The sequence below is a fragment of the Nannospalax galili genome, unplaced genomic scaffold, assembly GCF_000622305.1.
Source record: "Nannospalax galili isolate Female #2095 unplaced genomic scaffold, S.galili_v1.0 scaffold266, whole genome shotgun sequence".
NCBI classification, from domain to species: Eukaryota; Metazoa; Chordata; class Mammalia; order Rodentia; family Spalacidae; genus Nannospalax; species Nannospalax galili.
In genome coordinates this window covers 569,767-596,590 of record NW_008355390.1, presented here as the reverse complement: position 1 = coordinate 596,590, position 26,824 = coordinate 569,767, and the positions used below count along the sequence as shown (strand labels likewise).

General features: G+C 34.3%; 1 long non-coding RNA gene across 1 annotated transcript in view; it reads left to right on the top strand.

Moving 5' to 3' along the window:
• The window catches only part of LOC108491745, a 374,575-nt gene that overhangs the window by 297,026 nt on the left and 50,725 nt on the right, over positions 1-26,824 (top strand). Inside the window, exon 6 of the long non-coding RNA XR_001872896.2 lies at positions 2,032-2,078. This is a non-coding gene — a long non-coding RNA (uncharacterized LOC108491745). The remainder of the gene's footprint in view (positions 1-2,031; positions 2,079-26,824) is intronic.

Here is a 26,824-nt window from a genome sequence, read left to right as displayed (position 1 = left end):
ATAATTATATTATACATATTATATATATATAATTATATATAATGTATTTATATGATATAATTGAACCCACAAGTATATATATAATGCATGTGTATACATTTTTATTTCTGAAACATAAGAGTGCTGAGATCATGTTTTATACAAAAATGTGGATTTATTTTAGACTTTTTATTGATGTTTCAGAGAACATACTTCTTTATAATTCATTCCATGACTTTATATTAATTAAATGTGATTGTGTTCAGTTGTTTAAACCTTGACATAAAAAATATTTGTGTCAGCATTCTTTCTTAATGATGTAAGCAGAACTGAAAAATAGAGCAACATGATCCAGCAACTATAATTTACTATTAAACTGCTTTGCATTATTAAAGATAGCAGCCTCCAAAGCTGCATACATCTCTAACTCTTAAATAATTTAAGCCTCACATTTGAAATATATTTTATTGAATGTCTTTTCTTATATCGGATATGACTTTTAATCTTACTACACTCATCCTTTAGCATTTTGCAAATGAAACATGTATTAGAGATCTGGGAAGATGAATCCCTTTGGCACTGTGAAGCTCCTAAGTGGTGCACCCAAGCTGTTTTTGAGGTCACAGAACAGAACACCTCCTCACGGAGATTGTTTTGTTGCTTACTCTGTTCCTAGTGTCTTAGAATTCTCAGTCTTGAGAGTTTAGAGGTGAAATCTCAACTTATGTAATGCTGTTTATGGTGTTTATTAGGAAAATAAATTGTGCCAAAGATTACTTCAAGATGTAGTATTAGTACAGGAAATAATTCATAAATTCTTAATAAAATTGGGTTATCTTTTAAGAATCACAGACAATTACTTATTTTCAAAAATGGATAAGCATTGTCCAGGGAGCAAAGGAGTAACTTCATTATTGCCTGCATTCATCCAGATCAATTAGAATGGGAAGCACATGCTAAATAGCAAATGACAGACTTTCTTTGTTTAGTCAGCCCAGAAAACAAGATTTAAATGAAGGACTACTGGGTAGTTTCTCTCACATCCAGGGAGTGGTGTTATTGACTAGTTTTGCCAGCTTTGTAACACATTTGTTTTTTTTTCCCCTTGAGTTTCCTTTCTTTCTGTCATTGATTTGTAAGCAACTTATGACCAAAACCCTTTCAGCGGATCAGCCGGTGTCCCTCCACACAAAAGCAGGATTTTTAAGGATGTAGATGCAGTAAATATTGATGATACAAGGTCACTGATTCAGACAGAAATATGAAATTCTCAGGAATAGAATCCATGACTCCACTCCCTCTACTTCTTGCCAGTCTTGGGAGGTGCAGAAAATTTAATATCTCAGTGCTGTGGAATGAGTATAAAATGAAGAGATGAAAAGGTTGCCCTGGGATCTTCCGTGAGCTAGATAAGTGACTTTGCTTATCTGTAAAGTGAGGTAGCTGGAACTGTTGATTTTTAAATTATTTTCTAGTTTTAAGACTTGTTCTGTCTTCAAGAAGGATGCAAGAATTTCCTGATAGCAATTCCCTGTGCCAGATAATGTCTATATGCTACCCCTAAAATGCAGGACTTGAGTCTCTCAGGTGAATGTTTTATCATATCCACTGAATTGCTTTCTTACCACCTATATTTTTAGTGATAGGAGATGATGCTTCATAGCTCTGAAGTTATTTAGGTTTGTTTTGTTGTTTTGCTTCATTTTATCAATATGGTATGATTTTCCTTTTTGCTTTTCACCTTTACCAACTGTCAGTAGTAAAATTACTAACAGTGGTGGGAATAAAAAGTCTTGATGATTGTGTTCATGCCTTATGGAGTGTAAACATGCTCAACTGACATAGGGTACTTTTAGGCTAATGCACCTGTGTCTTTTGTCACTGTCAGAGTTACTAGGCACATGAGTATGTGAAGTGGGAACATAGGATGCCTTGACATAGTGTATTGTTACACAAAACAATTGACATTAACATTAAATGCTTATAATAACACGAATGGTGTCCTGTGCTTTTATTTTTCTCTAAGTCATCTATTTTTTATTTCTTTTGCAGATTATCCTTAATGGTTAAATAAGAAAACATTTTGCTCGACTATAAAGGTAGGGAAAATCCTTTCTGATTACAAATTATTAACTGTTTCAAAAATATACTTTCCTCATTAGATATAGATAGAATGGATGTTGTCTGCTGCAGGTGGAGTGTGTCTTATCTCCATGTAATTGTCACCCTTAAATTCATCCAACTCTTACTATTTGTCAGATTGAAATTTTCCAGTTCTTGATTTGTTTCACTGTGCACATTATTCTCCTTAAATATAGACATTTCTTGCATTACTTTCTACATTATTTTATGATAACTTGACACACTATATACTTTCCATATACATGGAAGGAATTTAATATATGTATATATATATAGATATATATTTATACCACAATACACATATATACATATATAATTACAACTGTGGTTATCTCACGAATAATAATTTTACATTTGTCTTCTTATTCTATACCTCAGCATTTTAAGGAAATGACTACATACAACTAGCTGTGAATAATTTAGCAATGTAAATGTTAATTTGGAGGGATTTTCTTCAGCGTTTTCTTTACTTAAAAGTACTGAAAATATAGTCCTTTCCTTGTTTAGGGTGTACGTGACCATAAATCTAGAATTTCTAGTTGAGTAAATACTTCTCTGATAATAACTTAATTATAGCTATTTCAAACCAAATTGGTTAATTGTAGTGAATCATATGCAGATTGCTCAGATGTAGGTCAACCCCCACTCCCACATTCTAGCACCTCTTTTCTAATTCAGGACAGATTGTTCCATGCCTAAAAGAGCAGATGAGTACAGATTAGTGCCCTGAGACAAAAATGAAACAATAACATAAAAGCCAACAGAAGTGCCTTTCTGGAGTCAATGTCCCATAAAGATGAGAAGCTAGGGTGCATTTATTTAGACCTGGGTTAATGATTTCTTAGACTTGCTGTGTAGTCACAGAGGTTCCCTCACTTCACAGGAGGTTTGTGGCCAACAAATCATGACCTCTAGGATGCTGTTTCCTCATCTGTAAAGTACAGATGGTAGTATCATCCTTGGCAGCTCAATGCCTTGAACTGACAGGAAGATCAAGTTGAAACAAAAAGAGATTGAGGATACTGTAAGATGGCTCCTAGAAGAAGGTGCCAGTTTTGGTGCTTTGAATGAATGATAGAGGAATTGAGCTCAGAAAAGCATGAGCAGTTCTTGATAAGGTCACCTGAGGATTGATCTCAAAATACCATGTGCAGCTCATGGTGAGGATATCTGAGATGCAGTGGCAAAAGTCTCAGATCTCTTTTCTGGTTTTAGCTCTTTTATTGAAGTTCTGGTCTACAGATGCCTCTGTGAAGAAGCAGTGTATTACTTTCTAATGAATGGCCAAGGTTTCATGATTCCATTTATACTTTATATGTGTTCTTACCTCTACTTTCTAAGAAAGTATTTTATATCTGGTAATAAGTGCATTGATAAATGTTAATCAGGTTACAGATATTTGTTATACTTATTTGTTTTCATATTTACATGGTATTGATGATCTTTTTGTATATTGACAAAAATCAGCCTTGTTGCATATTGATAAAAATGACTTTTAGGTGTTAATTCTAATAAAATTATAATTCTGCATTGATATAAATTTAATTATAAATTCAATGGAATTTGATTTTCCAGAATTTGAACTTGGGGTAAGACTTGAAGCTCTCAGTAGCTGAGTACTTCCCTAGCACTCAAAAGATTCTGAGTTTCATTCCAGCACTAAAAAAAAATTATTTATGCCTTTACATAATTTGTCATCATTGAGATTTTCTAAATATCATCATTTTATAAACTTCTTCAGAATAGCAGCAATATAGAAAAAACAAAATTCTTTATGTTAATTCTGTTAGTAGAAAGGTATTATTTTTAGTAGTTTGTATGATGCTACTGAATTGTTTTTCAATAATTAAACTATTTCTGCACTTCTTAGAATGGGAAAATAGATGATACATTTCTACTATAAACATCTTTGTTGTATGCATTATTTAAAATATAAAATATAGATTGGTGATGTTAAATAAGAAGTGAGATTTCCCTCACCCTCAAAGTGATTAAATTTGATTCTTTCAGATTCTTCTTATTATTACTAAATGTACACAGTACTTTCATGCTATCTGAATTATTTTGATCCATCTACATCAGCATATTTTCCATTTCCTCTTTATTAATGGCTGCACATTAGATGTTCTTAGGGTGTGTCATAATTTATTTAGTAGATCCTCTATAAACACTGTTTTTAAATAGAACTTTAAAAAAGAGCAGAAAGAGGCCTTCCTTAATTATACTTCTGGCAGACATACAAAAGAATAATCCCCATCTGTATATTGAATTGAGACATTAAGGAATGAAAAAAAGTATTACAGTAAAAAGACTTTTCCAGTCACTTTTCTGTTGCGATGATAAAATGCTAACCAAAACCAATATGGGGAAGAAAAGGGTTTATTTTGCTCAGGGCAGGAATCTGGAAGCAGGACCTGAATCGAAAACCATAGTGAATATTGCTTACTGGCTTGCTCCCCCTGTTTACTCAGCTACGTTTCTTAAATAGTCCAGGCCTGCCCACTTGCCCATGCTAGGCACCAATTAATAATCAAGAAAGTACCCCATAGATAGAGGAAATCTTTCAACTAGATTCTTTTCTCTGAGGTGTGTCTAGTTTGTCAAATTGGCAGAAACTAACCAGCACAGAGGCACAGTACCAGTTAACTTCAACTGGTTAACTAATGACTAGCAGTGCTAAAAGGAAAGAAGAGTTAGTGATACAGATGATCATACAAGCATGCTATACATAATAAGATCAAAACTCTACCAAATTCCTCAAGATTTACCACCAAATTACATCTCTTTCCATAAGCGTTCAGATATTCTTCTTTTTCTCTGTGGTTTCTATTTGTCATACATCTCCACAGTATTTCAGGAAAAATATAACTTCTCAGATTATATTGCATATAAAAATTCATTTGTATGTATCTTTTGTCCACAGTAGGCTGTTAGCCCCTGAAGGGTAATGACTGTGTATTATTCATCTTTGAAGTTAATAGATGCAGAATAAATATTCATTCAATTAAATTGGATTGAAATGTGAGAAAAGGGAGTAATCAAGTAAAACTGTTAAATCATACAAGCATTTTATAAGTTTCCACTACTTGCCATTCTCTTATCCCTAGAGTAAATCATAATTTTCTGATGGATTAGGCACAAATAGCATAAACATATGGCTTTAGATGTACAATGGAACTTATTTACATTGAATTTTAATGGTTCTTTGTGGCATTCAGGCACAAATTATATTTTGAAACCATACATAGTAGTCAAGTATTTGAGAAAACATTTGTGATATGAAAAATTATTTATATAGTGTTAAACTTGGGTGTGCATTACTTATGTGGATTTAGAATTGCTGTCACTGTTCATGCGTTGTATATAAATGATGCCTTTTATTGTTAATACTATAAGAAAATAGGCTTTGTGGATTTAAATATTAATATATAATTACAAAACTGATATTTGAAAGAAGCAATTAATTCTTTGTATGAAACCTGTTAGAAGGAGGTTTTGCTTTGAGTATGTTGTGTGATATAAACTGGTATTCACACCATTGAAATCTTTGATATTATCTCAAACAACAAAGGTAGTTTTCACTAATTTGAATTGTGCTTGAAAGAACCTCAGATTCCCTAGTCCGCATTCAGTGGTAATGTGAATTTAAAATATGCTGAATAGATGTACTAATTTCAGTTTCCTTTGGGAGAAATTAAAAATTAGGATGCATTAAAAAGCTTTAGAAACTGAAAGAATTGGGTTTAAAACCTACTGTTTCCGGTGTGTACCTTGGCAGTTTCTTTAAGATTTCTCATCCTTTCATTGTCCTCTGTTTGGCTGGAATTATGAGTGAAGTGCCTCTATGGCCTGCGAATACCACAAACATGAGTATATCAGGAGAAACAGTTGTGAGGGATGCATACTATTCTAGGGAAGGTTACAGTAATTGCAACAAATAAGGAGACTCACAAGTTAAGTTTATACCTTAACTTCAGAAGCCAGAAAACCATCAAGTATGGAGCAGACTGAACCAAGTAAACTAGGAGGTGTTGTTGAACATATCATCATGTTCTTTACATATTGTTTTTGACACATTTTTGTGACTGACAACTTAGAAACATGGAGACATTTATAATTATAGGGTAAAATACATTTTTGCTGAGCCATTTATGAGTTCAAATACCCATCACTTTCAACTGTTTAAGATGAATCTCCTACAAATAAGGTCATTTCATCATTTTCATATAAAATCAATGATATCAGATGCTGTAGGCTGAATTCAATGCCCTGCTTTGAAATTCATGTATGGAAGCCCTCACTCCTGAAGGTGAACCCTTTTGGTACTAGGTTTAGATGATATCATGCGGATGGAGCTCTAATGATGAGATTAGTGCCTTATAAGAAGACACACCAGACAAGAAGCATCATCACTCCTACACATGGGAGAACACAGAAGACCATTATTTGCCTGTCAAGAACATGGGAAGCTGATCTGATGGTTTCTTAATCCAAAATACCATGAAATAAATTCCTATTTCCCAACCACCTGCTTTTGGTATCATGTTATATGACTGTCTTTTGACTCCCTATCACATGGATACATTATTACCAGCTGATCCTCACATTCTGTTCAAATATTGTCAGTTGTCCAAAGAAGTTCCCACTAATGAACTTTAGAATGTAAGAATCTGTTTCCAAATGAAATACCATATCCAGCATCGTGTTTCATTTTTTCCATTAGTATAGAAAAAAATTCCACCTATTTTTCTTGACCTTGTGAGTTTAATATTTTTAGGATTCTATGCCAGCTGTTTTGCAGAGTGGACTTATTTGAGTCTGATGCAAGAGCTATATTTGATATAAATGTAAATAGCAGTATATTATATACTAGTGTGGACAAGAGTGGCTGACATAGACATGATGGTCAATAAATGTGAACTGAGGAACCAGGTAGTGATTGCCAGTGTCTGTTGTGAAACTCACATGCTGATACAAACTATTTTTAAAATGTCAAGCTAAACAAAATGCCAGAATAGATGTGGGGAAGTGGGGAAGTGGGTGAGAAACTACAACACTGACTGAGGAACTGTTGGTAACTAATGACTGTGGGGAAAGGAGAGAGTCAGTCTCATTTAAAGATGAGACACTTAGGTTTGCAGCATACCAGTAGATGAACCCACACTGAGGGCATTTGGGGACACAACTTGACACTCTATATTAGAATATAGACATTAGAGGAGAGTATAAGGGGGGTGCAGAGATGGGAGGGGATCTAAATATAATCAAAATATATTGTATGTAATTTCCCCCAATTTAAACAAATCTGTTATAATGAAAACTTAGCAAAATGGAAAAAAAATCATATATTTAAAACAGGAAAGATAAAATAAAGCAAATATAAACAGAAAAACAAACTGACACCTCAATTACTCCAATTGTGATGTCTTCCACCAGCAGACTTTAGGTTGTCCTTTAATCAGCTTTGTGAATATGCAAACAGTGTCCACTGTTAGCTTAATTCTAGGCCCTTCAGAGCAGTATTTCTCAAATCATGGTCTATGGTAATTGGTTCATAGTGAAATAAGGATATAAATTGACCATAAGAATTCAGAAACTTTTACAGTGATTCAAGAAATTGATTGTATTGTTAATGAATCGAATAATTCCAAATATTATTTTTATGTTTTCATGACATATCTGGATATTAACTTTATATATTTTCATAATTATTGATCCATGATTAGCTGAAAAATTTTAAGTTTAGCAATTTATTACATTTTCTGACTGTTCTCTATTTACACTGAGGAATCAATGAGAGTAGAACAATGGAAGTATGTGCTAGTCCACAGTGACATCTGAAGAATGGATAGGATCTGACTAGTTTGTAAAGAAATGGACAATTTGTACATGTGTGCATATGTGCTTTTGTAAGTGCACTTGTATGCGTGTGTACCTGCATGCACCAACATGCTTGTGGGTGTGGTTTTCTGTGCACATATGCCTACTTGTGGTTAAGTGGTCTTGTGTATATGTATGTGTTCAGGAATGCACATGGTAAACACTTGGAACTGCATGGTCTTTAATTCAAGTTTGTTAATTATGTAGTAAAGGTCCTAGCATTGGTGCTTATTTGAATTCTTTCTTCTCAGATGTTCCTGAAGAGTTTGAGGACAATATCCCAGGTTTAACAAAATATGTTTTTTACACTTTCTCCAAGAAGTTCAAATAACAGTAAGAGCTCATGATTCTAACTCATGGATCCTCAGTTCCTCCTTTATCTGATCACTTTGCATCCCCAAATGGTGGCGCCTTAGCACTCCCTTCTAAAGAAATTCCTCCTTTCCCTTCCCCTTCTGAATGCATTCCTTCCATCAAGCATGGGAAATAGATAGTATCCTCACTGTTGGCAAAAAACAGTATGCTCCTCTATGATAGCAAGAAGCACTACTGTAACCAGTTCCAGGTGATGACTTATACACAACTACGCACATATTAATGTAATAGAGAAAATCATAAACAGATAAAAGAAAAAAGATGAAAGAAGAAAGTGAGCATCAAAATAATAGGAGAATCTGTATAGAAGAAAATTGATTAATTTTAATATATGTATACAGTCTACAATCTCAGTAACATTCAGCTCAATTGTCATAGGCAAGACTGAATTCAGCAGGTAAGAATAAAGTATTTAATATTTTGTTTAAAATTTTATTTATTCATTTATTGTGTATGTGTTTGTGCACATATGTGCCCATGAGTGCATGTGCCATGTCATGTGAAGTTCAGAGGACAACTTGCAGGAGTCAGTTCTCTTCTTCCACCACGTGGTTTCCAAGGCTTTCAGGTTTGCCAGCAAGTACTTTACCTACCAAGCCATCTCGCTGGCCCAATATACATGATATTTATCTACAGGAACTTTAGTGTTTGGTGTACAATATATGCAACTGTCATTTCATTGTGATTGACTGAATTATTTGTGGGAGTATTTGCAAAAAAATAATTAACAGAATAGTCTCCTCTCCTCCTTGTGCGCTGAAATGATGCCCAAGATGAAGACTGAACTAAATTGAGAAAGTAGAGTGTCAACTCAGCATTCAAACCCATGGTTTGTTCATTTTTTTGATGGTTAATAAATATTTTTAAATGAATGAAGAGTTCACTGGAATTAATTTATAAGCTAGAGGTTAAATGATGTAAAGGTAAAATGGCTGGGCGTGGTGGCGCATGCCTTTAATCCCAGCACTCGGCAGGCAAAGGCAGGTGGATCTCTGAGTTCAAGGCCAGCCTGGTCTACACAGTGAGTTCCAGGACAGCTGGGGCTACAGGGAGGCCCTGTCTCAAAAAGATGAAAAAAAAAAAAAAACTTATGGAAGAGGACCAGGCAGAAATGAAAATCATGAAATAGCCTGGCGATTGGGAAGACAGACAGATCTGCAGTTCCTTTGTGATAGATTTAAAATTGTGTGATAGAAGGATGGAACTAATGGAGAGCCTTTCCTGTGAAATGAAGGCTTCTTGCTTTGCATATGCATAACAGGTATATAACATTGTGATTCGCACTACAGTTGGATTGCAGGTAGCTAGTTACAAGGGAGGCAGGACAGCCATGGTGGCTTTAATAAGGTTGCTAGCTCACTAATCTTGGCAAGAAAGATGAACACAACACATAGCATTAAAGAAAGGTTTGAGGGGCTGGAGAGATGGCTCAGCAGTTAAGAACAATAACTGCTCTTGCAGAAGACCCAGGATCAAATCCCAGCACCCACATGGCAGTTAACAGCTGTCCATAACTCCAGTTCCAGGGGATCTAACAGCCTCTTCTGTCTTCCGTGGGCATTGCACGACACAAGTGCACTTACCTACATGCAGGCAATATACACATACACATAAAATAAAAATAATAAATAAAATATTTTTTAAAAGTTTTGAAAAGTTGGGGGAAAATATTGGTGCATGATTTTGGAGACACTTGAAAAATGGAGCCAGTGAAGCTTTTGACATGTTTTCTGAATAGTCAAGAAGAACATAACAGCTTGGACAATTCCTGAATTTTGTTGCTTGTGTGTCTGGATGGATGACACTCTCCTAAGTTATGTGAGGACAGGTGTGTGAGAAGCAAGGAGAAACACCACTAAGAATACAGTTTTAGAAATTATGTTTGCAATGCCTGTTGCGGAGAGGTCAAAACTAGAGAAAAGTGCGTATGTGTTTTTTCTATGTATGCAGCGTTGCAATTGTTACCAGTGCCAATACTTTCTGCACAGAGTCATGTAAAAGTTTTAATTTCCCATTCACTTATTGCCATCAAATTAATTTATTGCTTGAATATATTATTTTAAACTCCAGAAATGAATTCCATATTTCAAAATGCATCACAGAGAATGCTGTAGTTTAAAACTGGGTCCAGATTTATGAAAAATTATGTGTCTCTACTACCAAAGAAAACAGGAAGACTGCCAGGTACATGCCTGAACCTGTTTGCGTTTCAATTACTTGGATTATTGAGGCAGAAACTACCTTTGTGTTTCATTTATGCCTATAATTGTCTTAGTCTTCTGTTTTGCCTTGCTTGGGGCACAATTCCATGGTCTTCTATTATTAGAAAGGAAAATTTACTTTCATTTCTTTGGTAGCTCCACATAAAAAAACATTATAAAATGCCTTTATTGAGAGAGTAATGTGCTGATCTAAGGGAAAAGTGTTCAACAGTATTCCCTTCAGTTATGTTGTGATAGATCAGTTACTTACTTCAAACATCAGTAATTCAATCTTACCAGTACGACTTTTGAACGTCTCTTGACTTACTGCACCCAAAGAGAGCAAATACACTGCAACTCTCCACGTGTTTGAGTCAGTGCTGTTGCTATCCAGGTTAAATTTTCCGTCAGTCAAGGCACTTGAAACAAAATTCAAATCTTAATCAATGAGAAGACACTTTATCATCCATCCCAACCAGAGCTTTTCAACATAGCAACCCCAAATGTGACAATTTCAACTGAGTGGAGACCTTAGCAGTACCACCATCATCACCACACAAGTGCTTTACCCATAATACCTGCTTAATAATTTTTTAAAAGTTATTGAGAATTCAAAATGTTAAATACAGTGTGTGAAGTACGACCATCCCAAATTGCCTTCGGTCATCTTTTTTTAAATTTTATTATTTTTATTTTATGTGTCTGAGTGTATTGCCTGCCTGTATGTGCGAGGTAGGCTCAGTTTATGTAATGCCGTTCCTTTTCTCTTATTTACAATCAGTGAAAGTGGATGTCATGTTACAGTAGTCAATTCTGCCTATGAAATTAGAATACAAAGAACCAAACAGGTACAAATTTGAACATTTTAAAAGTCAGAAACATTTTAGCAGCCCCAAATAAGAGATTATGTGAGCAATTTCTCATCATTTATTTCAGTCTATTAGTGTGTTTATTTATTTATGGATTTATTTAATAAACAATCATGTTTTACTGCTTATTAGGTAGTGTACTAGGCTTTGGAGACTGAGAAGTCATAAATCATATTTGTTCTCAGACTTTCAGGCACGTGTATGCATATCTAACAGCCTAGAGTTTAAGGTAACAGCTTCTTATGTCCTTTGAGAGGAGATATAAAGGAAAAGATTTCAAGATCCAAGTATACTGACAACAATGGTTAAGATAGTTCCAAGCACTATAAACACTTAATGAGGGTAAGGAAATCCCACTTGAGAAAAACTTATATGTTGTGTTTGGGATGTAGAGTGGAGGTAGAGGAGGGGCAAGATAAGTGACCATATTCCATATCACAAGAGCTTTGCAGGCAACGTTAACTAGTTTGAATTAAATTTTAAGGACAGTGAATAGCAAATGAATAGACTTAAAAGTTCACATAAATCCACCAAATTGTACATTATAGATTGATGTCTGAAATTTTTTGCAACTGTGAAAGTTATGTAAATTAATGAAGCAGAAAAGGTCAAAGAAGATGAGTAATCCAAAAAGAGAAGAGTGAGAAGATACAGTTGAGGAGTTTTTGCATGCTAAAATGTTAGAGATTAAATTGGCAGGACTTCACCATTCATATGTGAGAAGTTAACACAAGTTGGAAGTCTTAGAAAATGCTCAAAAGTTCACCAGAAAGTGTGAGTATGTGAATATGCTATTAACTGACCACAAACAAAAGGTTTGGGTGAAAAGTAGGGAGTTTAGTTATGAACATGGTAAAAGATTGATGTACCTGGAGTCCGTTGGTATTTGTCAGTTTAGAATATTGAAGAGATAACTGGCCCATAAGAGAGATAGGGATAGCGATTTGAATATAATTAGTACTTGTTTTAAATGTAGGTAAAAGTTAATCCACTGATATAAATGAAACTTTTCAGCAGTATGTTTAAGACAGGGATTAAACAAGGATCAAACTTAGGGTGAGCAAAAAGTGGCGATCATTGTTATTGAGGTGTGTTTATTGGAGGCAATAAGCATCAATGAATCCTTTTTCCTAATCTGATCAGTTACTCTATGTATTTTTACTTGGGAGCTGGTATATTAATATTGAGAGTTGTTTTTGACCAATGTTTATTAATTCCTGTTACATTAGTATTTGTAGTGCTATTTTCTTATACTTATTTTGTTTGACTTTTCTGGAATAATTTATTTATTCTTCATCCCCTCTTGAGAGTGTTTAATCTTCTCTTTAGACTGAAGTATTCCATCAATTACTCTCTGTAGAGTTGGTTTTATGGACACAAAGTCTTAAATCTGTTTTTGTCATGGAAGTATTTTCTTTCTCCTTCAATTACAAATGATAGTTTTGCTGTGTATAGTAGTCTGGGCTGGAATCGGTGTTCCTTCATTCATGGCATTGTAAGACATTTGTATGACATTGATCCCTTTTCACTTTTATAGACCCCATTGAAAATTGAACTGTTATTCGGATGGGCCTACTTTTATATATGACTTGATCATTTTCTTTCACAGCTTTCAATATCCTTTCTTTGTTCTGTATGCTTAGTGTTTTGATTATTATCTAATGTAGGGAGTTTCTTCTCTGGTTCTATCCACTTGGTGTTCTGTATGCGTATTGTACATTGATGGGTACCAGTTTCCCTAGATTTAGGGGTTTTCTTCTGATATTATTAAAAATATTTTCTGTGCTTTTAACCTGTTTTTCTTCTCTTATGCCTATGAAAAGACCTAGGTTTGGTCTTTTCACAGCGTCTCATAAGTCTTGCTTGTTCCACTCCTGGTTTATTTTAGGTTTGACATTTTCGTTGATATAGCAATCTACTTCCCCAACCTTGACTTGGAGAGCTGATATACTCTGTTCCATTTTCTTCACTTCCTTTTTGCTTCTTTCCTCTAAGTCTTTTGTATGAGTTTCTGAGTTTTTCATTTAAAGTTACTTCAGGTTGACTTTTCTTTAGAAATTCTGCTTATCTCTATTGAATTCTAATTTCATGTTTTGAATTGTTTTAGCTATTTCATTCAACTCTTTGTGTTTTCAAGCAATATTGTATTCATATTCTGAGTCCCTTGAACATACTTATAATTGCTATCTTGAAATCGTCTTGTGCATCTATTAAGTTGCCATTCTCAGGAAACATTAGGCATCTTAGACATTATCTTGATTATTCATGCTGTTTGTGGTTTTCTGTTTGTTTCTTTGTTTGTTTAGTTTTTTGTCTTTTTTGAGACAGTGTCTTCTAGTAGCCCCAGCTGGCCTGGCACTCACTGTGTAGACCACCAGGTTGGCCTCTGCCTCCCTAGTGCTGGGATTAAAGGTGTGTGCCGCCACCCCTCCCCTGCTTTCTGTTTTTTTTTTTTTTTTTTTTCAAATGAAACCTTGGCATCTTGACTTGTGTCACTGGTGGTGTTTCTTGGTATTGGGAGGTGATCTCCTCTTTGTTGAGTGATTGCTTTTATATTTGATTTCTTTTTCCCTATCTTGTCAGGTTATAGCCACTTTATTTTGATGTACAAATGGGGAATAAGAAGTGGCCTTAGTTAAACTAGGGATAGTTGCAACTTTTGAGTTAAGGATCCAATGTTGACTAGCAGGGTGGTTAGTAAGTGAATTGGTTGACTGATTGATATATTAGGCTGGGATTGCACACAGGTCTTGTGGCACAAGGATCATTGTAACTTGAGCAGGGTTGAGAGCTGAAATGGTGGAGCTCAGGGAGGTGTGGGAAACGAAATATCACGGCTGGTATAGACAAGAGGTTCACTAGCATCCTAGCAGAGCATGGAGAAGCACAGGTAGACATGAGAAAGGAAACTCACTTCTCCACATGAGAAAGGAAAGTTCTCAGGGTCATGCAAGTGTCCTGGCAGAGGGGAGATGGAGATGCCAGAATATAAGGGGGTGTGGGGATGGAAACTCACTCCTGGATGGTTATGGGAAAGCTCCCCCATGGGATTCCATGAGGATCCTAACAGAGCAGAGATGGCAGTTAAAAAGATATGGGAAAGGTAGTAAACCACAGCAGATTTGGGGAAACCCCTAGGAGTTGCAAGGGTCCTGTCAGAGCTGAGATGGTGGAGTCCAATGAGGCAAGGGAAAGAAAACTCATCACTGAAAGTGTGGGAAAACTCTCAACGTCAAACAGTGGTTGGTCCTGGCAGAGCTGAGATGACAATGGTGGAGCACAGGGAGGTGTAGGAAAGGAAACTTGCCACTGTAGGGATGGGGAAGCTTCTAGATTTGGGGGTGTGCTAGGGAACTATCAGAGATGGAACAACAGGGTGCAGGGTGGTGTCTAATATTAATTTTTAAAGATTTGTTATTACTCCAGTTTTGTGATATTTATCATCAACATCATGATATTATTTAAACAAAGGTAAGAACTTTTATCGAAAGCAGATAAACCCTAATTACTTATTTTGATTATACTTTGTCTAACATTGCTTTCAGATCATTTATCTTATTTTCATCATATATCATAACTGTCATTTTAAATACTTAGGCTGACCATGTTCAAATTAAACAGGCAGAGAAAAACTTCTAACTTGTACAGTATTATTCAAAGTTTTATTTTTAAAATGCATTACATAATTAAAGTCGTTTAAATATCATCCTTTATAATGCTTCGTTTGTTGTTATTTCATATATATGAATGTTTTCCTGCACGTATATGCCATTTGCATGCATATTGCCAGAGAAAGTCAGAAGAAGGCAAAAGATCCCAACTGGGGTTGCAGATGGGTGGTAGTGACCATGTGGGTACAGGGAACTAAACCTATGTCCTCTGTAGGATCTGCAGCTTCTCTTAATTGATGATCCACCTCTCCAACCCTAAAGATCACTACTTATTTATAAGCAGACTAGGTTAGTTAGCTCTTTTACAGCCCAGTCCTCATTCGCCAAATTCCTCATTGACCCACCCCTCTTTTCTCTTTCATAGCATATTTCCTTGACCAGAAAGGGCCATATGCAGATCGCATCTGTTTACAATCAATAAACATTGAGAGTACTTAGAATGCTTCCAAAAGAGATTTCCAAAATGCACTTTTCTAAAATAAGAGATATGCTAAATCAAAAATTAAATGATTTCCTCACTTCTAAACCATCGTCTGTTATTTTTAGGAGGATAGGCAGGGGTAAAATGGAAGGTGCAGCAATGTGATTGTGTTAGTATTTAAGAACATGAAGAATATTGTCTTTCAAGACTGGCAATTTTATGAATTTGTTGATAAAATGTGTAACTAGGACTTCTTTTAATATTTATTTACTCTTTTAGCAAGAAGTTTGTATCCTATTTTATAAGACATATCCTTAATTTAGTATCTAAATATAAATCACTCCTTAAATTCAATTACAAACATAATTTTCTACTTTAGAATTTCATGAGCCAAAAAATAAAAAAAAGTGATGGCTATATATTTGGTATGTGGAACACAGAATACAAATGCTTTTGATATCAGATTTTAAAATAATCTTTGTATTCAAGAAAGAAATGGAAAAAATTAGGAATATTAAAAACATTTCTGTAATAAGTTGCATAAGAAATGTAAATTTTTCTTTGTAAATACTTAAGCATTCCTCTTACAGTCAAATAGATATCTGAATATACATATCTATGTAATATGTGTATATAGATATCTGTTACATGTATTCTGGTTACATTACCATGAGAAATTTGTGAAGCTTCCAAATTCAACTGTTTTTCACCAAAATTTAAACTCTTTTGAAGCTTTGTGCATGAACATTTCTACCATTGCTTTGAGACAGCTTCTCATATTGCACAGCTGGTCTTGAACTGAATTTGAACTTGCTATGTAGACCAAAAATGACCTTGAACTCCTAATCTTCCTGCCTCTACCTCCTAGTTGCTAGGATTACAAGCTGTAAAGTCACACCTGGCTGCAATTTTCATTTTACAGTTGATTTTTTTCCTATATTCGATAGCAGGCTTTCTTTAATATTTGATGCCATGTTTTGCCAAAATTGCCTGGATTCCAGTCTTTCCGTTATTGACTTTAATGCTGTCATATAGCATACCTCTGACCACATTACAAGATTAATATCATCATTCCTATTCACCCACAAATCAGACTCCATGCCAATGGTCCAGGTCCCAGGAAAGCTTAGTCTCCTTTGCCTTTTTCTTTTTACATGTCTCATCTCTTTATAGCACACCCTGTCACTGTAATCAAGCTATCAGATCTTTCCATTCCCTCTACCTCTAACTTTTTCTCCAGTTTTTACCAACTGAAGTCCTATTCTTGGTTTCATATAATATTGGTCAATATTCTATGACGTTCATGTGAAATCCTTGTCTATCTGGCATTTCATTTACACTTTAGTTTTCTTTCAGGGATTACTTATTGTACCTTAAAAGTCTTTAAAGTAGCATTTCAAAAAAAGCTTTTGAATGTATACCCTGATGCAGAAAGATTTAATTATAAAACATTAAAATATCTTTTAAAATAATTTCAGCTTTATCTAGATTTGAAAATATTTATAAAACTTTCACTGTTACATCCTTGAAAAGATATTACAAAGAGGTACAAATAATGAACATTTGAATGACTGAATACTATTTAGCCTAATTTAAATATCAGCTTTGTTTTGAATAATGTGTGCATTTGTTGATCTGAAAAATTGTGTTAATTTTACACTGCATAACTTTCATCAAATAGTAGTCATTAGAGTCTATTTTTGTGTCATTCTTGAAATGCATTGTTTTATATTCTTAGTAGTCTGTCTCTCATTCTACCTCACATGTTTATTCCCAAAGGAAAAAATTATGAACTTGATAATATATTTACTCAATTTACAAGGATCTTATGAGTTCTGTTTACATTGTTCACAGATATTTGTGAGTTCATCATTAGGAAACCAAATAACCAAATCAAGACTTTTTTCCATCTATTATTCTTATTTATCTTATCTGGATATATCTATATCTATATCTATATCTATATCTATATCTATATCCATATATATAACCAATCAGGAATTTTAAATTTTTTCACACTTCTCTTTTATTCTTAAAAAGTTGTGCTTTTACTCTAAGGCTAGAATTTTTTGAAGAAAAATTCTATTTGAAGAAATAATGCTACTGGTTTATAAACATTTAGAATCAAGACTCTTATGAGTTAAGATTTACAGACCAAATACTGAATTATACAAAAGTAACTACTGATTAATTCCCTGTTGGGAGGAATTGATGTTTTTAAATTACTTGACTTAAGTTTATCTACAATAAATGAAGTGTTTTTCTGCCGAGAAATGGTTTTGGCGTCCTGGCTGGGCACTTAATTTTCTGTCTTCAAACACCTCAGTCACACAAGGTTCAATTCCAATAGTCTCAGACCACACAAGTAGTACAGTGTTTAATGCTCGCTGTAACAAAATAGAGGCATTAACACTTACAATTTTGATTCTCTACATATTGACCAGACTCATTAAAGCCAAGGATCAAAGTCTCTTAAAAAAGAAAAAAAAAAAGGAAAGAAAAAGAGGGAGGAAAGAAAACCTCCACCCGAGAAAATAGGAAAACAGAGTTTGATATTAAATCCTGTCTTACGGATTTGCTTTCAACAATTCCAACCACAAGTTTTCACTGTAACTCCCACTTTAAACAAAATGAAATTTACCAAACTTCGGTGCTGAATGTCACCAGATTTGTTTTCTTCATAATGGCATTTCTTTTTTAAACCAGCCCGTCCCCTGCTTTTATTATTCCCTTTGATCTCATTGTCTGAGTTCTCTTGTTCTGTGTAGTCTCTGTCTTCCTCACTCCTCTCCTCCAACCTCCTTTCCATCTTCTTTCTTGAATCTCAGGCTTACAACCCACAGCAGTCCAACACTTTTATCTGCTGGGAAGAGACAAACCTAGAAACTTCCACTGTTTTCTAATTCTATGACAATGCGGTGTATGGCAGTTGAGTAAGTGTTCTCAACATATGAATTCTGTTTCCTGTAATTCTCAGCATAGTGGTGGAGTGATTATTTTGTCCTTGCCTTAACAAATGTTAGTTATTAGTATCCTTCTTGACTTCTCAAAGTGTCATTTTCTATCTCTAAAAATATATGTGCTTCAAGTGCTTTTCATCATACCATCATGAATTAGTTTTGCTTTATCATAAAAAGGAGATACTGTATAAAAAACATGTCTGGACTCATGCACTATGGAAAAGTCTGATGGCCTAAGTACAATATGAAATACCTCTGGCAGATCACAGTACTTGGTACCACACAATGTATTTCATCAACACTTTAAATAGACTTTACTTTTTGAATCCCATAGCTAAAGAAAAAATAAAATGTCATCTTCTAAAAATAATTTCTTTTTAAGATTTTTGGTGGTTACTATAATTTGGCATCTAACGTTTACACTTTAATCACAGACATGTCTTATGGAGGGGTAAACTATTCCAGCTACTTCATGCAATGCAAGCAAATTTCATTTTTCAGAATGAACGAGGCATTCAAGCAGACCCAGTTGCGATGCGGCTGGCACTTTCCTCTTAGGGCAATGCTTCTGGCTCAGTCTGTCATGTTCTCTGCTTTGATGCTTGGAAATGGTAACTGAGTTCATAAGACAAAACTAAACATTGCCCTGCTTTATGTGAGGAGAGTGGGAGTGAGAACTAACAAAATGAACTATGAATATAATTGTGTACAATATTACTTGGGAAAATAAAAATAGACTCATTACTATGCCAGTGGTTTGAGTTTCAGACATCAGTATATTTAGTTTATATAAAGCATGATTCCAGGGTTGATAATTGCAAAGAAACAAATGCACTCATATTATTGGACTTGGGCTTTGTTCATTAAAGCCTGCCAAATTAACAAAGGTTGAGAAAGGAGGACTAATAGGTACTACACTGTTAATTGTTTAGGTTTTCTTTAAGGTAACTGAGGTAGAAACTTGTATAACATTTCTTCCCCTTAATGTTAACAGACACCTAAAAGTTAATTTAGAAAATTAAGAACAGATAAAACAAATTTTATTTAAATTTTAAAATTCAACCTAGAGTAATTTGAAGTAAAATAAAGACATTTTTAAGTTGGTGAGCTATTTTCGGTTTATTTCTGTATTCTGAGATTTTCTTGTGCAGCAAAGTCTTATAAAAGACAAATGGTCTCTCTATCCCATGAAAACAAAAGAGAATATCATTTTCGGTTGTTTCTGAAAATGCCTTATTCAGTTTTCAAGTGAGAAAAATAGATATCCAAGAATAATCCTCCAAGGTTGAGCTGCACACATATTCAAAAATAATTGTTTGTCACAGCTCTCCTCTACGCACATTTGTGTTATATGCTCCAGAAAAACGCATCCCACTGAATTCCCTAGAGCATCTGTGACTTTGATTTTCTATTTTATTTCTTATGAACACTCATATTTTCCAAATATTTTCCTGTATTTTGAACAATCTCTTAAGCTGCATTTCTTTCCAGAATTCTAGACATCTTAATATGCTAATAAATACTAACATATTAATGTTATGAAAATATTATAAGTAATAATATTAATATTAAGAATGTTGATATTAGCATTCATTAGCTCTTGTAGTTCGAAGGAAAAAATATATAAGCAAAACTGTTTGAATGGGAAAATTAGCTTCCTGAGCAAAAAGAATGGGGTGTAGAGCCATGTGAACTCAAGAAGTAAAGTGGAGAAAAATTGGGAACCCATCCAGAACGTCTGTTGCATGAACCTTGCTCCTATTTTGTTCTGTGGGATAATTTGGCAGTGATTTTTGTTATTAACAAAGTATAGCTATAATAAGTTTTACTTTAGGATGCCAATTCTTTAAAAATCTATAAAAAATGTATAAGAATTCTAATGACATCTCTTTTCTAGAAATGAAAGTAACATTTAAAGAAATGTACAGGCAAAATAAAACATCGAATAGTTTACAAAAGAATAACAGATTTTCAATGTAGGTAAACCTATGCACTACCCATTAGTGCAACCTAACAAGAATTGATCACTCCTGAGGTGTGTGGCATTGTTGCTGATCACGCGGCTTGAAAATCTTTAATTGGTAGTTTATTTGGTCTTTACAAATGAAAAGAATCAAAAAGAATATAAAACACCTTCAGAAAACCAAAAAAAAATTACTTAATAAACAATTATTGTAGGTGCATTTGTTACTAGTTTTCTCTTGTATTTATTAATATAGTTGTGCTGATTTTGAACAGATATCAATAATTTAAATGAAGTATTGCATGTGGGGTTTAGTTTCTACATTTAAAAAACATTTTGTGCCAGGTGTGGTGGCACAAGCCTGTAGTCCCAGCACTTGGGAGGCAGAGGCAGGCGGATCTCTGTGAGATCAAGGCCAGCCTGATCTACATAGTGAGTTCCAAGACAGCGGGCCCTACAGAAAAGCTCTGTCTAAAAAAAAAAAAAAAACAAAACAAAAAATTGTGAGCATATACTATTATGCAAACTGATTGCATTATGTGTAAGGGAAAGGTGTAAACTTTGGGGTTACATAAGTTAAGCCATTTAGATGTCTTCTAGTACTTCTGAAATAGCATACATATATATTTGCAAAAGGTTAAATTTTACTGTACAAGGACTTTACCTTCTATGGTGCCATTTAACACTTATTAACTTTCAAGGAAAATTGTCTTTTTTTTATTTTGAAAACCACTTCCATTACTAGAAAACCAAGAGGGTAATGCTTTATGGATTCAGACATAGGTAGGAGTATAGTGCTCTAATATTTTATTGCTTGTGGAAATGTGCTACAACTGATCAATATTTTTGAGTACTGCTACACTTTAGAACTGCTTTGTCTTAGTGAATGTTACTGACCTCATTAGTATAGTTCTCCTTAACTGCTTTGGTATAATTATGAGAATGTCTCTAAAACATGAAAGAATTTTGAATAATAAAAAGCCATTAACAAGGAAGTATCACTGGGGATAGACTAGCTGAATGCAGAGGGATCTTCATGCTATAATGCATATAGGCCAAGGAAGCACTCAGATTATAACATCAAAAACTATTTAGAACTTTGTTAGTGAAACAAAGGTAAAAGTGGAGAGTGTTTTGTAGGAGGGGAATCTCATGAATGAAACAATGCAGTTCCAATGGATATGTCATTTAATGACATAGTAGGAAGGTGACAGGTGGTATTCCTTGATGGTGCTAATAAGAATAATGGAAACAGTTTGGGTATGGTTTTGATATCAAAATTAAAAAGATTTTGTTTGGGATAGTCTAAAATATGGATTCAAAGATTACTCTTTTTTTTCCCTCTGTATTTGTTGTTTTTTTTAAAAATAATTTATTGAGAATTTCATACATGCATATTAAGGTGTTTTGGTCAAATCCATGCCCATTCCCTCCCTTCCAAGCCCACTCCCTCCCTTCCAACTCCTCCCATATCTCCCCATCACTTTTTTCTGATAACTTCATGTATATTTATTATTTATTTATTTATTTTTTATGGGGCTTTTGGCTACTCTAACATTCCCCCTTCTAAAGAGGTAACCCTCTTCAGAGGGTTTAGATAAAAGGATTAGATAAAAGCTCCCAAATGTTACTCTTAGTTATTATATATGAAAACAGCATTAAAGTGAATTAATCTGGAAGTAATGTACAATACATAGTTGGCTGTTGGAGGACAGAAACAAAGTCTGAAGTTGGCTGGGAGCCATGAAAGACCATAGGAAACATTTCTCGTCATGCAGGTGTGAAGCGCATGATAAGTTATCTTCAGGGAATGACTATTAGAGAGGTTTAGAAGGAAAGCATACCTGAGGCATTTAATTTACATGAACACTGGATATCTATATTTTAATCTTAATACCACCACCATTTGTTTGGTCTCTTGATTATTGGTATAGTTCTGAGAACAAAACAGTAAGCATTAATGCATTCCTTATCTCTCAGTTAAAGGCATTATTAAAAAAATTCCACAAATAGTGTAACGATAGCACTATATGATAATGTGAGTTCACTAAGAGTGTGTACTTTGAGTTATTTTTCAACAGTGTCAGTAGCATTGCTGAAACAGTCACAAACTCCCAGTTTGTCCATTCCAATTATGAACAATAGTGGGTACTTTGATGCAGTTGGCAAAGATTAGTGATACACAGAGGTAGCTGGTACATAATGGATGCCATCTCTCAATAATGTTCCAGTACTGTTATTAACGCCATCTACCAAGCAACTGTATCAATGTATCATGTTCAGTAAGGAAAGTAAGCTAAATTCCGGGAAGATGGTCATCACTCAAACTAAGATTTTTTTTTTCTTGAGCTCTATATTAAAAACTCCTTTTGATTTTTAAACTGATCTTATATATTTTCAGAACATAGGATCCAAGTGGAAATCAGTAGTAAGTTTGTTATCTTCATAAGGTTGAATTTTATGACAGATAAAAAATTTATTTTATATATTTAAAGTACATTTTGTATATTCAAAGTTTCATCCCCTACTATATATAAGATAGAAAATGATTAAAGGTCATTTGTGACAGGGAAAAAGTCAGACAGTTTGCATTCCATGCAGCTGAACACATTATGAGAATTCTTTTCCATAAATTCTTAAATTTCATTCCTTCTCATTGGAAGTCCGAGGTTCATTTTGGAACTACAATGTAAACACAGCAAACAGTGTTCTTCTGTTATTACTATTGTTTGTATAATTAGATTAGTCGAAGAGCCTTAAAGGTCCCATAGTCTTTTGCTATACAGTGTGCCTAAGAAAGTCAATACAGGATGCTTTTCATGTATCAGTATTACACAAATTGCATCAACCATGTCCGGAACAATTCCACTTGCCCTGTCATTCTAACAGCAGATTTTCTATACATTGATATCTAAATTATCCAAATAAGCAACCTATCAATATCTATACATTGATAATTAAATTATCCAAATAAAAAACCTAAAATGAATTTGTTTCAAATAAGGCCTTGGACATGCAGAAATCTTTATACCAAGTCTCTGTGAATCTTCAGGTCTAACTCTCCTTAAGATAAATTTGTTTATTTAATAGATATCCATGCTTTATATTGCTATAATTAAATTCCCTCTATTTTGTCAATCAAAGAGGAGTTCCTAATATGTATATAAGTACTGTGTGTACTTAATAGAGCAAGTGAGGATCTTTGAACCCTGTGGTTGCTGTATGCATTTTACAGAGACACTTGGGACCTATATTTGAAAATCTTCAGGAATTTTCTTTCTGCACTATAACACTCTCATTTTTTAAAGGGGTGAATAAATTTTTATTCTCAGTGTTTACTTGCCTAAAGGAAATCTGTGTTGGACTTTTGCTGTAACCTAAAAAAGTGTCTGAACTATCGTTGGTTCTGAAATACCTCACAAACCTTAAGGGAAATAGATTTGAACCATACAGAGAGCTCATTGTTGTGGGCAATTTATCAATCTTTTTCTTCAAGATATAATGATAATTAAAAAAAAATAATCGGTGTGGCTATTACATACCTAAAGAAAAGGAAAGACTTATTTGTTCATGATAATGAAGATAAAGTTGTAAACAGCTGAGATGAGGACATCGATAAGAGAGAGGTGAAGTGGTTCCTGAGTCTGGAAAGAAGAGGAGGGAGAACAAATCTCAGAAGAGCCACCCACACCACAAGTGATCAGAAAGCACACCTCAGCAGTCACGTGTGGATAGTTTAGGTGACTTCTTAAAACATATGCTATTAACCAGAGAGGTATAGAGCATACTTAAAATATCAGACCAAAGTACAAAGGTCAAGAATTAGGCTAGATTATATTAGACAAAAGGAAAAATAATTAAAAATTATTATCTAACCTCAGCACAAAGCAACAAAAGTAGTTGATTAAAATAAAGCCATGAGACAGGTCAATTTTTCAGTTGTAATTATGTTGAATGAATGCAAATCAATTAGTACAAATTCAAACAAAGGATGTGAAATTCTTACTCTATATATGAGTGTGCATTTTATCTGAAAATTCCTCATGTAAAGAATTTATTTCCTTAAGAAAAATTTGGATAAATTTAAAAGTCAATGAGAGAAAGTCTACTCAAATTTCACAAATTAGAACTTTTGGCATTATTCCGTTTTGGCTCAACAAATAGAAAAAGAAAGTTGTGTATGGTTTGTATACGGCAGTACGCATCTGTAATTCCAGCATAGGAAAGCTACAGACAGAAGGATTAGGAGTTCAAGGTCATCCTTGAATATTTAAGAGAATTTTATTTTATTATTTTTATTTTATGTGTATGGGTCTATTGCCTGCCTGTATGAGAGTGCACTGTGTCATGCAATGCCATGGAAGTCAGAAGAAGGCATTGGATCCCCCTGGGGCTAGAGTTAAGGACAGTTCATAGCTGCCATGTGGGTGCTGGGAATCAAACCCGGGTCCTCTACAAGAGTAGTCAGTGCTCTTAACTGCTGAGCCATCTCTCCAACCCCAACTTAGAGAATATAAACCAGCCTGAACTACACAAAAATTTTCTTCAAACAGTTAAGGAAAAAAAGAGAAATTTGTGTCTTAAGTTCAGATACTATAAATATCTTCTTGTCTTATAAGCAGAGAACAAAATATGAAAAAATAATTTATGAGGCTACAAAGCACGGTTAAGTTTCTATTAATCATTTATTATGGAGTCCAGGACTTTTGAATAGTTCAACCATCATGAACAAGTGCTTTACATTTCTTATTGCTTAATTATTTAAAATTATCAGCATACATTTCTCAGTACAGTACTCAGTAGCCGTTTAGTCATTTTTTAGGAAAAAAACTTAATACACTTTAAACTTACTGTTGTTATTTTTCAAGAAATTATACATTTTTGTGTGCACACACGATGTTTATATACATTCACATAGACAGAAGTGCACAAAATAAATAAATACAAGATGAATAAATAAAATCATAAATAGATTATTCATTTTTCTTTAAGAGGAATTTTCCCAACTTGTTTGGTGGCAGAAGAATAAGGTAAAGATTTTTAGGAGTAGGTTAAGGAACTCTCACAAACAAGATCAATCAATAACAAAAAAACAGGAAAATGATCTCAAACATGGTAAGAAAACTGTATAATCCCTGACATACAGGAGAGAGAGTTTATAAATGTTACTGGCACACATTTTTGTGTGGTTGGAATAGAGTCATTGAGAGGAGAGTCCCACTGGTGGAGCTTTTATTTTGGATTAATTACTTGTTTCAATGCACTCACCACAATGAAGATCATATTTTTTAAAAGACAATGCAAATATTTTTGCTTCCACAAATACATTTAATACACTCATCCACATTTATTGGAATGCATTCTCAGTGCAATTTGTTAACCTGTACTATAATTCTTCATGAAATAAAATCAGCATGATAATTGTGCATCTGTAGTTAATTAGCTCAGTTGGTTGAATCATGGAGCTAATGAGGCCAAATCCTTGATCTGATCTCTGTGTGGGCTGATGAGTTTTGCTCTCTTCCTGGGTCACAGACTACAGTTCAAATCCAGGCCAACTATCTCTTAGCTGCCACTGACCATAAGGAAGCTGGGCCAATTCGACAGCAAGCCTGAAATAGATGACATCTCTACACAGTATCTACTTATTAATGCTGTGTTGATAATGTCCAGGCATGAAGTGAACCATTAGTTATACACTCAGTCGCCCACAAAAGGACACAGAGACTCCTTCTGTGGCTGCAAATGACACACTGAGGAATAGTGAATAGTAAGAATTACTTTAAGAATGCAAGGAAATGGCTCATTCTAAAGCACAAATTGACACAGTCTCAAATTGCCATGGGGTTAAAATCCCTGTTGTTCCCACATATTGATTTTTCTTCAATAAGTTGTGCCTTACAGGGTTTGGAAAGGGTACTCTTAAGACTTCCAAAAGCTCTGTATCAACTGTGAAATAAGACAAAGGATTGAGAAGAGAAGGTAGATGGGGGCCAAATTTTCTCTTTTGTAATGAAAAAAGACCAGTTCAAAGTGTGTAGTTTAAGTACACAGACAAATGTGTCTTGATATTAATTTCAGAAGTAGAGAATTTATCAACCCCTTCAGCAAGGAAACCATGGTTATTATCTCCAATGGCACCTGCTCTAATTTTTTATGACTGAATATTTCTTTAAGAGTCTGTGTGTGTAGCTAAAGAAACAAAGACAGACAGGCGATACCTTCCTTTGAGTTGTTGGCCAGGGTGGTGGCCCAAGAGACTCCCAGACAGTAACCCAGCATAGAACTGGGAAAATGAACAGCAGACCCCAATCTTATCTAAAGGAATGTTGGCAACTGATTGCTGCTAGATGAAGAAGAGCT